At 48.6% G+C, this 16,658-nt stretch overlaps 1 protein-coding gene across 3 annotated transcripts in view; it reads right to left on the bottom strand.

Annotated features, from left to right (window-relative positions):
- Positions 1-16,658, bottom strand: part of DEG8 (Trypsin family protein with PDZ domain-containing protein) — a 172,309-nt gene that overhangs the window by 68,372 nt on the left and 87,279 nt on the right. The gene's annotated exons all lie outside the window — the stretch shown is intronic.

Here is a 16,658-nt window from a genome sequence, read left to right as displayed (position 1 = left end):
TCATCCCGTTCGCTAGCGAGAAGAGAATCTGCTTCATCTCTTTGGTGATTGAAACCTTGATAGTGACCTCCTTTGGTCTGGCTAGAGGGGCTCTTACGGGAGCTCTCTCGATTCCTGTAGCTGTCTGGATTTCCCTCCCCCTAGAGGACAAGCACCAAGTATATATAGAGGAATGGTGGGCTGCGTTGCAGGCTTCATGCCCTTGAAGAGTCAAGTTTGAGATTGGATCCAAACGAGTTTTTTTTTTTTTTTTGCAAAAACAGACTTCTATTAAGTATTAAAGAAAAACCGTTAGAGCAAGCTCCATACGGGATACATCATGCAATGCACGAAAAGCTCGAGCCAAAAAGAAAGGATTGAGGCTGATAGTGCCATCTCAATCCGGTAGAAACCTCCGAGAAAAAGGGAGAACCCCTCCAAACTCGAAGAAATATAGTCCTTCTAGAAGAGGCTGCCCATGAAGGGCCCTGCATGCTAGCCCATATGGCTATCAAAGTGTGAACCGTGTCAGTCCAGATACCTGTGAACACCTGTGATGGGTGTATTTGGGTGCCATCCAAGGCCTCAGTACTTCCGGCTCTCCAAATGTGCCAAGAGGAAATGCTAGCCAAAATCTCCCAAGAGGTGTCCACTGAAGCATGAGAAGCTCTGAAGGGAGTAAGTGGTACATCCTAAAGAGAGCAGGGCTCTATCACCTGCCAGCGGACCGAGAGTGCCCAAGAAGAAGGCTCACCCTCATAAAACACTTGGGGCCCGGTAAGGGATAACCATGCGACCGAGCCCCAAGTCATGAAGAAAGGGTAAGTGTGAAAGATGTTGAGTATCCGAGCAACCCCTTTCCAAACAGTCCTCGCCTGACTGCAGTCCCAAAGGCAATGTCGCACTGACTCCTCTGCAGAATGACATCGAGGACAAGTGGGATCAACCCCAAATCGTGATCTCCACAGATTCACTACAATCCCTCCATCAATAGAAAGCCAAAAGAAAAGAGTGATCTTTCTATTTCTGAGGGATTTCCAGAGCCTCCTCCAAAAATTTCTACGCAAATCTGCGGTGATGATGAAGCTTTCCCAATGGGGGGCTCTGGAGGGAATCCAACCCCTACTGTTCAGCTGAAATCTCCTAACATTACCAATCGTGAAACGAAAGAAGGGAATCCCCCTCTCTCGGTGCCCATGATCTATCCACTCCCACTCTCCTGGGTCCCACTGCAAGCACCTGATAGGTGCACCTCCATATAAACACAACGTCTAGGATCCCAGGGCCAAGAGCAGAGAGTCGGGGCCTAAGTACCACTGCAAGCCCGCTCCATGGTCCACAAAACCAGCAATCCTGACAGGCTGAAAGGCAACCTCTAGAAGAATATCATCCCTGGATCTAGAGAGTATACCTCCATCCCCAACGTCAAAGACCAAAGCATCTTCCCCAAGACCTCAAAGAGCGATCACCTTTAGAGGAATTGATGTCCTCGAAAAAGCTCCCATCCAAGTGGTGGAAGTAATAGGCATCTCAACTGTCCATTCCACCGGGATGGATGCATCTATCTGCTGAATCTTGCGTGCTACCCCTCTAAGGTAACTCACGGACTGTAGCCTCTGATCCTCAGGTAGCCTAATAAAATCCTTCCAAGTGCCTATTGTGTAGGCGGGGCCTCTCTCCCATCTACACCCCTGCATATAATGAGAAGTGCCCAGTGGTCCCACTGCAAGCACCTCATAGGTGCACCTCCATATAACCACAACCTCCAGGATCCCAAGGCCAAGAGCAGAGGGTCGGGGTCTAAGTACCACTGCAAGCCTGCTCCATGGTCCACAAAACCAGCAATCCTGACAGGCTGAAAGGCAACCTCAAGAAGAATGCCATCCTTGGATGTGGACTGTAAACCTCCATCCCCAACGTCAAAGACCAGTGCGTCTTTCCCGAGACCTCGAAAAAGCCCCCATCCAAGTGGTGGAAGTAATAGGCAACTCAATTGTCCATTCCACCGGGATGGCTGCACCTATTTGCTGAATCCTGCGTGCTACCCCTCTGAGGTGACTCACGGACTGCAGTCTCTGATCCTCAGGTAGCCTGATAAAAGCTTTCCAAGTGCCTACTGTGTAGGCGGGACCTGTCTCCCATTTAGACCACTGCATGTAATGGGAAGTGCCCAGTGGTCTGGCATGCTCGTCAAGAATACTATCATTCCAAATGATCGGCTGCCTATCAATCTCTTCGACGGTAGAAGGTGGAATCCTTCGAAGGGTGTTCTTGAAGCTCCCCCAAGCTTTCAGGATGGCAGTCATGAGAGGAGAGGCAGGAGATCTGAGAGGGGCGGAAGTGAAAATCCAGCAAGGGCTGTCCACCCAATCATCTCCCAAGGTTGGTGTGCAAGCCTAAATGCATCCAAAAAAGAAATCCTTCCAAGGTTCCTGCCTAGGTATGAGTCCCCTCACCACCACCTTACAAAGCAATGTCCTGCACTGCAAGTCCGGGTCAATGACATTAAGGCCCCCTTCACATGTAGGGAGAATAATGGTCTCCTAGGCCCCCAAAAAGCTCAGCCTAAGATCTAAGGAAGATACTCATAGCTTCTGCCACAAAAAGAAAGAGGAAGGGAGCTAAAGGGCATCCCTGACGAACTGATCTGGAAATCTGAAACCTGTCACCCATTACCCCTCCAATCAAAACCTGGCTGTGGGCTGATCTGTAAAGGGAGGCCACCCCTCTAATCCAAGCATCTGAAAATCCAAACCGTAGAAGAGTGCCCTCAAGAAAACCCCAATCTACTCTGTCATAGGCTTTCTCGAAATAGAACTGCTAGCCTCTGCCCACTCTGCATAGCCCACTCTGTGACCTCCCAAAAGGAAAAGATATTATCAAAAATGCTCCTGCCATGCACAAATCCTGTCTGAGTATCATGGATGAGGTCTGGAAGAAGGGGCTGTAATCGGATGCTGATCGCCTTGGCAAGGATTTTGTAAAGAGTGCCCAAAAGAGTGATGGGTCTCCAATGGGATAGAAAATTCCTGTTGCCACCTTTCGGGATAAGGTGAATGAGTCCCTCGGTCAGTGAGTCAGGCATCTCACCCGAGTCCCAAATGCCCTGCAGGGCTGAAGTAATATGATCACCTATCATATCCCAAAAGGCTATAAAAAAAGGAGTAAGACCATCGGAACCAGGGCATTTCCCCTTATGAAGGGCAGAGAGAGCAGTCTTGAATTCTATGTTGGTAAAGCGTGCATCAAGTGAGCAAAACATCTCTGGGGTGACCAACACAGGTAAACTCTGCCAAACTTCATCTCTAGCCACCTCTCTGGCTTGTGAGTTCGGATCTGCGGAAAGTAGGGAGGCATAGAAAGCTGTCGCTAAGTGCATGACAGGACTGCAAAACGCCGTCAGAGTCAATAAGCTGCCTGACACTCTCTCTACTATGTCTGGGACCAAGTGCAGAGAACAAATGTTTATTGACTCTCCCTCCCATTTGTATCCAAAAGGACTCCCATGCATGGAAGGCATACTCTGCTCTCTGATCAAGCAAGGTCTGCAAGTGAGCCCTGGCCGTAGCAAGGCGCTCCTGTATCCAAGCATCTGATGGTCGTTTCTGCTCCTCCCTCTGTAAGGCTGCCAACTGTCGGCGGATACCGATCTCTCGCCTGAGTACCTCACCTCGCCGAGCACTAACAACGGAGTGATAAAAGTCGCTGATACTGGCAAGTGATGTGGCCACATGTGAAGGACCGGCCACCCCCCCTGCATATGAGAAACCCAGATCTCCAACACTGCCTCTATGAGAGTCTCATCCGTGTATAAGGCGTCGGGGATCCTAATACTATGAGACCATCCTCTCAAATGAGGCTCTGAGATGAACAAAATTACCGGAAAATGGTCTGAAGTGGAAACACCGGGTGCAATGCAAACTGTCCCCCCTCTATCAAGAGCCTAGTCACCCACATAGAATCTGTCAATCCGAGCATGGATAGGCATCTACACCCTATGGTTCGACCAGGAAAACAAAAGTGACTGAGACTGAATAAGAAATGCATCATCTGACCAAACATCTCTGCCACTGAACCTGAACAAGAAGGCATCCCAGGCTGCTCTCTCAAGACAGTGGATACCACCTTCTCTGCCCCCTTTCTTATCAGAAGGTGCCTCAACCATGTTGAAGTCACCTCCAATAATCCACGAATCCACAATGTCAGCCCACGAGAGCAACTCTTTCCAAAACAAAACACGATCCCCTCTCTTGCTCGGAGCATAGAGGTTGAGGAAACCAATCTTACGTCCATCAATCAGAAGTAAAACCCACTGGGCCCTGAGGGGGTTATGGTACCATGTCCAATGACCAGAGGGAGAATAGAATCTGAAACTGAAATGCATGTACCTCCTCTGGTTCCCAAGGCAGGAAGCCAAAAAGTCCGGCCTGAGAGCAGCTTACCTGACTTGGAGCAATCTCTGACATCCGGTTTGTGTTCCTGACGAAAAAGAATGTCTAGGGAACCACTTGAAACGCCTGGATGGAGCTGATTCCTGATCAACTGTCTGTGACGGCGATGAGGGATGCCGCCCAGTCCCTGTATATTCCAACTGGCTATCCTCATCGGCGGGAGGAAGTGGGTTGGAATACCTTACCCGACCGGTGGTGGAAAAAGAAACCTCTACCGGAGCAGACCTCCTGCCATACACACGAGGTCCTAACTGAAAGAAGCCGGTGATAAACTGAGGGAAGACCAGGGAACCTTATGAAAACAAAAACTCCCTGCTTGTCCTCTTCAACTGGGTCAAATCCCAGTTGAAAAGGAAACAAAAAAATCCTCCTGTAGCCTAGAAGTAGAAACCTGGCCTGTAGCAGGTCTCTCGTGACGTCCGGGGAATCTAGGCACACCTAAAAGAAACCCCGTCCCAACAAACGAACATCCTTGAGGTGGGGCGCGAGGTCCTGAGGAAGCGCCGCCAGCATCCAATCTCTAGCTTGTGACCTGGAGAGGTGTGAGCCATGAATGCGTGCGAAGAGAGTCGTGGAACACTCATGCTCCAAATCCTTTTGCAACTGCTGCAGCTCGTCTTCTGAAAAAGTGACAGTTCTCGCGGCCGGTGTGAGCCGAGATGGATTGACTGAATGGGAACCCATTCGTCAATCGAGGTGTGTTGGCCGATTCAAACACAAAAAATAAAAAACTCCGTCCGCTTTCCTGAAACCCAGGAGACCCCTGTAAGAGGATAGGGGTACTCCAGATAAAGGAGTGGGTGAAGGAAGAAGGGAGAGAGAAGAAGAAGCCAAGGAGGAGTCAGCAAGGGGGCAGCAAGGAGGAGGAGGGGAGAGGAGGGGAGGATAGAGGAGAGAAGGAGTGGAGGAGAGGGGGAGGAGAGGAGTAGAGGAGAGGGGGAGGAGGAGAGGAGGAGAGGAAGAAAGGAGAGGGGAGGAGAGGGGGCCTAGAGCGGGGGGGGGGGGGCAGCACGGGGGAGTAGGCTGCAGCGGGGGGGGAGCAGCAGCAGGCGCGGGGGGGGGGAGCAGACTGCAGCGCAGGGGGGGAGGCTGCAGCAGGTAGGAGGGAGGGGCAGCGCGCAGGGGGGAGGGCAGCGCGGGGGAAAGGAGGGGGAAGCGAGGAGGGAAGGGAGGGGGCAGCGAGGAGGGAGAAGGAGGAGCAGCAGGAGGAGCGGGGAGAGGAGCAGCAGCAGGGAGGAGGAGCAGCAAGAGGGAAGGGAGGGGGCAGCGAGGAGGGGAGCAGGAGGAGCAGCAGGGGCAGCGAGGAGGGAGCAGGAGGAGCGGGGAGAGGAGCAGCAGCAGGGAGGAGGGAAGGGAGGGGGCAGCGAGGAGGGGAGCAGGAGGAGCAATAGGAGGAGCGTGGAGAGGAGGAGCAGCAGGAGGAGCAGGGAGAGGAGGGGAGCAGGAGGAGCGGGGAGCAGCAGCAATGTGATTCTTGACAGCTATTTGGTTGAGGATGCAGGGACCTTCTGGGTCTGCTTCGGCCAAGAGGATGATTCGATCCAAACGAGTTTCGATTTGGAGGGTGACCAAATACAGGAGGTCACCATATATGCAAGAGGTGTCTTTCTTCTCGAGCTGAGTTCCCTTGACACTACCCAAGCCTTGATACAGCCCACACACCATGTGCCATAATTCCCAGTGATGCTTTGTTTCCACGGGCTCCTAGAAAAGTACCATTCCATTGTGTCTTCTATTGCAGCTTGTTTCACTATAGTGTTGGAGTCCCCTCCTACGACAACCTCACTCCTTGCAAATGATGGGGTTCCGCATCCTTACAGAAATGCATCGGCCTTTTGGTGATCGTCCTAGATTCCATTGTCCCTCGCTCTCATATGGTACGCAATGTATAGATGATGGCTTACCAAGTGGCAATGAGGGTGGGTGCTGGGGGGGCCTATTGACCTCCCTCATTGAACTGCAACGAGCACCAAAATGTGCCAACCAGTGATGCTTGACACCATTTCCCAAACATTATCCTTGAGTTAGAATATGGTCCGACGTCGACAAGAAGTCGTGTCCTCCACCTCAATCCGGAAGACCCTCTATTTATCTTGTATGCTAGCGAAAATGTATGTATTGAGAAGGCATGATCCCCCTCTACTAGCCATGCCCAAGTGAAGTTATGTTGCATCCTGAGTGTCGTAGCCACGATCTAGAGAGCCAGCCATGAGATCCTCTATGCTACGGGGCCGCTCCACAATTGATGTGGAATCATTTTAAGGTCCCTATCCACACATCGATGGCAACACCCATCTGCTTGGGCCAATGTGCTATCCCCCATGGACCACCATCCATAAGAAATATGTAATCTTTTGAGGGTAGAGGCTAGTCCATAGTCACGACCAAAATCTAGAAATGACCTCTTGGGGCACCTGCTACTCTACCCAATGCAATTCAAAGGGGTCTAGGTAGCTTTCTCAAGTTGAAGGCGACGACAGATGTGTGTTGTGTAGGAGAAGAAGAGAACCTCTATGATCCTCCCCTCTAGAAGGCCAAAACCACGTGTCCATATCCCATTGCGTCTCTCGAAGGGGGTGGCCCTCCCACAACAAAAGCAACCATCGAGCCTGTTCTTGCCCCAAAGTCACTGGTATTGGGTCAATGGACCAACTCTTAGCAAGACAACCCACAGCTGTGATCCGTTACCACTCAAGCATATCAAAGGTCCCATCCAAATTTGGGTCTCCCTCTATCTTTGGCTGAAAAACTCCGCTAGCCCCACTCTGTAATGCATGGGGTGAGAGGAGTTGAGGGATCGATGCATCTCAAGGATCCTCAAAGGCACCCTAGTCCCAGAGAACTCCTCATACCATCCCAGGGGAGCTACGGCTCTCTATAGACCAACCCTCCAAGACTTGGAGATGGCGACATCTACCTCCATCATCCTCGTATCCTCCCTTTTCAGGTGAGAGAGGCCTCTTGCACATGCCCCTATCTCTAGGGGGAGCCAACTTCATGCTCCAAAGGAACTAGCTGAGACACTGTCCCAATGTGCTCTGACATTTCATCATGAATAAAATACCTAGAGCGGGGGCGGGTTTGTGAGATAAACGTAGAGCAAGAGTGAGCAAAGAGTGAGTTGAACGTAGGTCACTCAAAAGGTGGACTGAATGAAGTGAAGTACAAACAATAGATGAGGGGTTTTGTCTAAGTGACAAAATCCTATCTAATCACTAACCGTAGTTAGGGATTAGACTGTGGTTAGGGGGGAAAACCACTAATAAGGAAAAGTGCCCCTAACGCACTTATTACATTATATTGGCCACTCCCTAGAATATAATAACAATTCTAACACCCCCCTGCAATGCCAATGTGGTGTACAAGGTAGTGATCAATCGCCAAAAGGAGATAAGTTTAGGGCATTGCGAAATACCTCAAACTTCTCACGTGGAAGTGCTTTGGTGAAGATGTCTGCAACATTGTCATGTGTTGACACATAGATCATAGTGACAAGTGCCCTTCTTTTTATGCTTATATGCATCACCCTTAGCCTTATAAGATGGCTGTCCTGAATCAGCTTTATGCTGATGTGCGGGCTGATTGGCATGTTGCTTTTGCTGTCCTTTTCCCTTGGGCTTGAACTTGGAAAGCATGGCATGCTTGCCAACCCAGGTTGCCGTATTTGTTCGTTTCTGCTCCTCCTGCAACAGAAGTCCTACCAAATCGTGAAAAGATAGAGGATTGCTGCCCCCCCTCAATGACAAATTCAGCGAGGTGTGGAAACCAAGATAGGACTCAGGAAGAGAATTCAGAGTGGTGGTCATCATCTCTGAATCCAGAATGACTTCATCAATATTCACCAGTTACTCCCTCAAATCTTGAAGCTTTGTTAGGTGAGTATTCATGGAATCTCCCTCATCCATATGCGCATGAGATAGTTCTTGCTTCAAAAAGGAAACTCTGGCATCATTTCTTGCTGCAAACATACTCTCTAATATCTCCCAAGATGCCTTTGATGTCTTGCATGACCGAATGTGAGGAATAATGAACCTCTTGACAGAGAGAGAAATCACGAATAGAGCTTGTGCATCTCTAGAATCCCATCTTTTCTGTTCTGCTATGGGAGCCCCTGGAGAGGCACCTCCAACTACTTGTGCTGCATTTTGACCTCTACCCTCGCCTCCAGCTGTAGTAGTGATAGGTGTAGCCACCACTGAATCTGGCCTTGCTTCATCTCCAATGACATAATCCCAAAGATGTCTACCAACCAAGATGTTGCAAACCATAAAACTCCACAAGGAGTAGTTGGTGCCATCCAACTTATCCTCCTGTGTGAGAACTCCAAACACCTCATTGGGGTTGTTCTGAGCCATTTTTGCTAGATAAACTCAAAAATACAGCAAATTGAACAAGTAAAATCCCTTCCTGGGATGCAAAACGCACAAGTAAAATCTGCCAAAGAAAATCTGCCTACAATGACAAATACTGTCACAGCCTATCAAAGGCTTGTAATGCATCACAATGCTATGCTAACTACCCAAAAATCTGCAAATAAAATCTGCAAAAAGTGGCAAAAGTCTTCAAATTGACTCACACTGAGTCCAGAACTGCTTGCAAACCTCAAAAATGCTCGTTCAACTGCAAATTGCAACCTAAATGCAAAAGCCCCAATTTCTTGTGGGAAATTGCATACAAAAGAAGGCAAATGGTCCGAAAGCCCCAAATGTTGCAAAATTTGCACTCTGCCTACAAAAGCCCCAAATTTCATTGCAAAATTGTAGTGTAATAGTAAAATCCCCAAATTTCTTCAACACCTGCAAACTAACTACAATTTCTGCCCACAAAGACAAAATGCCCCAAATCACAGTCAAACAATGGCTCAAAGCACAAATGCCTGCAAATGAACCCTGCCACGAAAACCTGCAAATGTGTATGGGCACCTTCAACCTGCACCGAGCTGACAGTATGGAACTGTCAGTACGGATCCTGGCAGCCTTGTCTGAAATTGATACATGAAGAAGAAAGGTTGGGATTCCGTCGTATCTCTAGAGTGGGTGACGCACAAATCAGCTAGAGGAATGCAAAATCAATTTTGCCAAGCGGTGAAGTCCAAGGCTAGATCGTGGGTGATTGTGAGGAGGACACTCCCGACATTCGAAGAGCAAATATCTCTACTAGGTTTCTAGGGGGGGAAATAACAAGCCCAAAATGACAGGCCTGAGTAGCTGGACCATGTTCACCTGCATACTTAAGAGTTTGAGGATAGTCCCCTTGATGTGTTGCATGAAAATGAGGGTATGGTGGACATGATGGATTCTATTTTTAGAGGCATGACATTGCATGTGCACATGATGTATGCGTCTAAGACCATGGTGTCGGAGTTGCAATCAACATTCTTGTATGATGGTGCTCGGACGTCAAAACTATGAGCTTCGCTCTTGATCTTGAATTTATAAGAAAACTATGGTTGGTCAGACACAACTGTCTCAGCCTTAATGAGGTAGCAAATATCCATTATGTTTGGATCTTAATTGTTTTAATAATTACTAGTATCTTTTTCTTAAAGTTTCTTGCATATGTTTCTTGTAACAGATTGCTCTAGAAGATGTTTTCCTGAAACACAAGATTCTTTACCACTGCTATAGCACTCTGACTATTAGTGAGAATTGGAGAAGGACCCTCCAGTATGAGACGAACATCAGTGCATAAACGTCGCAGCCAAACACACTCAACTGTCGCTGTTAAAGATGCCCTGTACTCAGTTCACATGAGGAAGTAGCCACTGTAGATTGCTTCTTGCTCAGCGAAGAAATGCAAGCGTTGCCCAAAAGAAACAATTACCACTAGTGAACTGCCTGGTATCATAGTCTCCAGCCCAAATCTGAGTCAACTGTAAGCATGCATCTGCAAGTCACCCCCCTGGGGAAAATCAAGCCAAAAGACTTTGTGCCTTGCAAATATCTAAAGATGTGTTTTACAGCCTGCCAATGTGTTGTCTTTGGGCTGTGCATATATGTGCCAAGAGGAAATGCTACCCAAAATCTCCCAGGCAGTGTCCACTGAAGCATGAGAAGCTCTAAAGGGCGTAAATGGTACATCCTGAAGAGAGTAGGTCTCTATCACCTGCCTGCGGACCAAGAGTGCCCAAGAAGAAGGCTCACCCTCATAAAACATCTATGGCCCAGTAAGGAATAACCAGGCGACCGAGCCCTAAGTCATGAAGAAGGGGAGGTATGAAAAATGTTGAGTATCCGAGCAACCCCTTTCCAAACAGTCCTCGCCTGACTGCAGTCCCAAAGACAATGTCACACTGACTCCTCTGCAGAGTGAGAACGAGGGCAAGTAGGGTCAGCCCCAAATCATGATCTCCACAGATTCACTGCAATCCCTCCATGAATAGAAAACCAAAAGAAAAGAGTGATCTTTCTATTTATGAGGGATTTCCAGAGCCTCCTCCAGAAGTTCCTACGCAAATCTGCGGTAATGAAGAAGCTGTCCCAATGGGGGGCTCTTGAGGGAATCCAACCCCTACTGCTCAACTCAAATCTCCTGGCATTACCAACCGTGAAACGAAAGAAGGAAATCCCCTCTCTCGGTGTCCATGATCTATCCACTCCCACTCTCCTGGGTCTCACTGTAAGCACCTGCTAGGTGCACCTCCATATAACCACAATCTCCAAGATCCCAGGGCCAAGAGCAGACGGTCGGGGTCTAAATACCACTGCAAGCCCACTCCATGATCCACAAAGCCAGCAATCCTGACAGGCTGAAAGGCAACCTCTAGAAGAATATCATCCATGGATCTAGAAAGTAGACCCCCATCCCCAATGTCAAAGACAAGTGCATCCTCCCCAACACCTCGAAGAGCGATCACCTGAAGAGGAACTGCTATCCTCGAGAAAGCTCCCATCCAGGTGGCAGAGGTAATAGGCATATCAACTGTCCACTCCACCGAGATGGCTGCATCTATATGCTGACTCCTGCATGCTATCCCTCTGAGGTGACTCACGGACTGTAGTCTCTGATCCTCAGGTAGCCTGATAAATTCTTTCCAAGTGCCTACTGTGAAGGCGGGGCCTCTCTCCCATCTAGACCACTGCATGTAATGCGAAGTGTCCAGTGGTCTGCCATGCTCATCAAGAATATTGTCATTCCAAATGATTGGATGTCTATCAATCTCTTCAAGGGTAAAGGGCAGAACCCCGCGAAGTGTATTCATGAAGTTGCCCCAAGCTTTCAGGATGGCAGCCATGAGAGGAGATGTCGGAGATCTGAGAAGGGCGGACGTAAAAATCCAGCGAGGGCTGTCCACCCAATCATCTCCAAAGGTAGGTGTGCAAGCCTGAATGCGTCCAAAAAAGAAGTCCTTCCAAGGTTCCTGCCTAGGCATGAGACCCCTTACCACCACCTTACAAAGCAATGCCCTGCATTGCAGGTCCGGGTCAAGGTAATTCATATTAAGGCCCCCTTCACATGTAGGGAGAATAATGGTCTCCCAGGCCACCCTCGCTGCAACATTTGCCGTGCCATCGAGTCCACTCCATAAAAAATTTCTGATTGGTCTAATGAGCTGAGTGATGCACTCTCTAGACCGGCCCCAGCAAGAACACACAAACCAGGCAGTGGCCAAGAGAACCTGGTTCACTACCACAACTCTAGAGGCAAGGTCAAGTTTGGCTAAGCTCCAGAAGAGAAGCTTTTTCCTTTTACTCTCCAGTACTGGTGTAAACTGCTGTGCTGGAGAGATGCCCAACCCTACCTGGCATCCCAAATATCTGACAGGAACACCCCTCTGAATCCAGGAGAAGCCAATGTCAACTCCCTAGCCTGGAGTGTCCTCATCGCTGATCCAAAAGCCAAAGGATTTATGCCAGTTAATGTGTGCTCCCGCAGCTGAGCAAAAGATATCCAAGGCTGTCCGGAAAGTGTCTAGTGACTGCAAGGAGGCCTCAATAAAAATGGCAGTGTCATTAGCCAACTCACAGTCCAGAAACTCTTGCTTCTGTCTCAAGGGCAACCTCAACCCATATAAACCAGCCTGAGATCTAAGAAAAATACTCATAGCTTCAGCCACAAAAAGAAAAAGAAAGGGGGCTAAAGGGCATCCCTGACGGACTGATCTGGAAATCTGAAACCTGTCGCCCCTTACCCCTCCAATCAAAACCTGGCTGTGGGTTGATCTGTAGAGAGAGGCCACCGTCTTTTGAGAAAGTGACAGTTCTCGCACCCAGTATGTGCGGTAACGGATTGACTGAATAGGTACCCATTCGTCAATTGAGGTGGGAAAGGCTGACTCAAACACAAAAACTCCGTACTTTCCTGAAGCCCAGGAGAACCCCAAAAGAAAATAGGGGTACACCTAATGAAGGGAGAGGATGAAAGGAGGGAGGGAGAGAGAGGGTTGAGTAAGGAGGGTCGTCGTCGTCAGAAAGGAGAAAGGGAGGGCAGCAAGAGGAGGAAGGGGGTAGGAGGAGCAGAGGAGGAGGGGAGGAGAGGGGGGGGAGCACCGAGGAGGGGAGGGTAGAGAAGAGGAGGAGAGGGGCGGCGAGCAAAGAAACAGCATGGGGGAGGGGGGGGGGGCAGGGGGCTGTGCAAGCAGCAGTGCGGGGGGGGGGGGCACGTAGGCATGCAGCAGCGCAGGGGGGCTGCGTGGGCAACAGCACAGGGGGGAGGGGCTGCAGCAGCGCGCGGGGGAGGGGGGTGCTGGCAGCAGCGCACGGGGTAGGGAGGGGGGAAGAGGGAGGGGAGGCGGGGGGAGCAACAGGTAGGGGGGAGGGGAGGGAGGAGGCAGCCTGCAGGGGGTAGCGAAGGGGAGAGAGGGCGAGGGAGCAGCAGGTAGGGGGGAGAGGAGGGAGGAGGCAGCAAGGAGGAGAGGGAGGGGGCAGCAAGGAGAGGAGCACGAAGGGCAGCAGAAGGAGTGGGGAGCAGTAGCGGAATCTGAAATTCAGCATGTGTATGTGCTGAATTTTCAGAGAATATAACATCCCTACTAACAAAAATCTTGCGTGAAGCAGGATTGTAGAGACGATAGCCATTGCTTTGTGCACTATACCCAACAAAAATGCATTTAAGTGCCTTATCTAACAACTTGTGTCGAAACTCCACAGGCACGTGGGCATACGCAACACAACCAAAACCTCTGAAATGGTCCATTTTCCTATGCCATACCTCATAGGGATTGTCTTCAAAGCCTTTGTGAGAGCACGATTCAAAATAGAGTTGGCACACATGAGGCCTTCAAGCCAAAACCCGTGAGGCAACTTCTTACTTGTAAGCATGCATCTATTCGCTCAGCTTTGCCATTCTGTTGAGGTTCAAGCCTCACTGTAAGCTGATGCGTGATGCCTTTCTCCTTCAAAAATGCTTCAAACTCATTAGACATATACTCCCCCCCTTGATCTGTGCAAAGTATCTGCACCTTGAGTCCTGTCTCATTCTCAATCATAGCACAGAGTGTTTGAAATGCATAAACACTTCTGATTTCGCCTTAAGACCATAGACCCAAGTATAGTTGGTGTAGTCATCTATGAATATAACATAATAAACATAACCCCTAAAAGCAAGTGTCCTCATGGGACTGCGAACATCACTGTGAATAAGCTATAATTTGCGTGTACCTTTCACTGCATCATCCTTCTTGAAAGGAAATCTATGCATCTTGCCAAGGATGCAACCCTCACATACATGAGGAGGTGACTCTAAAGGAGGAAATGCATCAACCATATCATGCCTCTGAAGTGTCATTAAACTGCCATAGCTCATGTGTCCATACCTGGCATGCCATAACTCTGCATTCTGCATCGCAGCAGTGGGAGTGCTCACTGATAATGCAAGATCATATCTTTTTTCATATAAGTCAAGCTGAAAAAGACCCCGATACAAACTGCCAGACAACATCAAAGCATAGTCATTCTCTTTGTCTCTGATTGTGCACTTATCATTATCAACTACAACCTCAAATCCTCCTCTATTAAGAGAGGACACTGAAAGCAAATTCTTCTTTATGCCTGGCACATAGAGTACATCTGAAATTCTGAAATATGTGCCATCAGTGGATGTGAGAATAATGTCTCCCACTCCACACACTGAATAAGAAGAATTATTTTTGCACAAGTCACCTTCTTTTTGGTGGGTGGAGAATGCACAGATGCAAAAAGACTCTTCTTGGAAGTGATGTGTTTTGAAGCACCACTGTCAAAATACCAAGTATTCAGTGTCTCATTGACACTGAGAAAGCATGCATCCTTTGAAGGATCATAGCTGCAAGTCAAAAAAGCATAAGGGTCATCATCATTAGTGGCTGTAGCATCTGAACTACCCACTAAAAAATCTGAAGTGCAAGACAAAAAGGCATAGTGCCCTTACACAAAGTTGGCTGCAACATCTCCCCCATCATGAGAATGAGGAGCTGATGCATCTAACACATCCATACCGGAAACCCTTTTCTTTTCTTTAGCTATGCGCTTCTTGCATTCTCAAATATAATGACTTGGCTTCTTGCAATAGTGACAAATGCCCTTTTTTTTCAACTTATCTACAGCACCTGTAGCCTTATAAGACAGCTGTCCTAAATTAGCTTAATGCTGATGTGCAGGCTGATTGGCATGTGGCTTTTGCTGTCCTTTTCCCTTGGGCTTGAACTTGGAAAGCATGGCATGCTCGCCAACCCAGGTTGCCATATTTCTTCGTGTCTGCTCCTCCTGCAACAGAAGTCCTACCAACTTGTTAAAGGAGAGAGGATTGTTGCCCCCCCTCAACGACAAATTCAGCGAGGTGTGGAAAATAAGATAGGACTTAGAAAGAGAATTCCGAGTAGTGGTAATCACCTCTGTATCCAGAATGACTTCATCAATATTCACCAGTTGCTCCCTCAAATCCTGATGCTTTGTGAGGTGAGAATTCATGGAATCTCCCAAGCTGCCTTTGATGTCTTGCATGACCGAATGTGAGGTATAATGAACCTCTGGACAGAGAGAGAAATCACCAATAGAGCTTGTGCATCTCTAGAATCCCATCTTTTCTGCTCTGCTGTGGGAGCTTCTGGAGCGGCAGCTCCAACTACTTGTGTTGCATTTTGACCTCTACCCCTGCCTCCAGTTATAGGAGTGACAGGTGTGGCCGCTGTATCTGGTCTTGCTTCATCTCCATTGACATAATCCCAAAGATCTCTACCAAGTAAGATATTGCAAACCATAAAACTCCACAAGGAGTAGTTGGTGCCATCCAACTTATCCTCCTGTGTGAGGACTCCGAACACCTCATTGGGGTTGTTCTGAGCCATTTTTACCAAATAAACTCAAAAAACACAGCAAACTGACCAACTAGAATCCCTTCTTGGGATGTAAAATGCACAAGTAAAATCTGCAAAGAAAATCTGCCCAGAGTAACAAATACTATCACAGCCTATCAAAGGCTCAAAATGCACCACAATGCTCTGCTGAATGCCCAAAAAATCTGCAAATAGAATCTGCAAAAAGTGGCAAAAGTCTGCCAATTGACTCGTACTGAGTCCAGAAATGCTTGCAAATTTCCAAAATGCTCTTTTACCTGCAAAATTGCAACCCAAATGCAAAAGCCCCAATTCTTGTGGGAAATTGCAGACAAAAGAGGGCAAATGGTCTGAAGGCCCCAAATGTTGCACAATTTTCACTCTGTTTGCAAAAGCTCCGAATTTCACTGCAAAATTGCAGTGTAATTGCAAAAGCCCCAAATTTCTGCTTGCTACAATGAAATGCCAAACAATGGCACAATGCACAAATAATCGTGCCAATAAACCTGCAAATTGACCCTGCCAAAAAAGGATGGACACCTTCACCGTGTACGGAACCGTCAGTACAGATTCCGTACAATAGTACGGACAGTGTACGGCCCACAAGACTTGCTGTACGATCGAAATCCGTACACTATACGGACGGATGTATGGGTGGAGTTGTACGGATGTACGAGCAGAGTTGTACGACGGGTGCACTGACAGTACGGACTGTCAATACGGTGCATGTGTACGGAATGCAGGCGCCCCTGTACGGCATAGTGGTGCGGATGTACGGACTGTGCAACAGCTGGTGTACAGACCTGGTGCAATACAACCGGATGTACGGAATGTGGACTATACGACCGCCAATGAAATCCGTACAGCGGTACGGCGATTCAGATCTGCTGGCGATGAAGGTCATTCACACGTGCGGCGTCAGAGTACAGAGCAGGTAGCTGGTATAGAATCCGTACAGTCGTACGGACTTTACAGAA

This window comes from Dipteris shenzhenensis, chromosome 17 (genome assembly GCF_047967505.1).
Source record: "Dipteris shenzhenensis isolate YYH24624 ecotype China chromosome 17, Dip_SZ_1.0, whole genome shotgun sequence".
NCBI classification, from domain to species: domain Eukaryota; kingdom Viridiplantae; phylum Streptophyta; class Polypodiopsida; order Gleicheniales; family Dipteridaceae; genus Dipteris; species Dipteris shenzhenensis.
The sequence above is the reverse complement of the archived record's forward strand: the minus strand, read 5'-3'. Positions and strand labels throughout refer to the sequence as shown.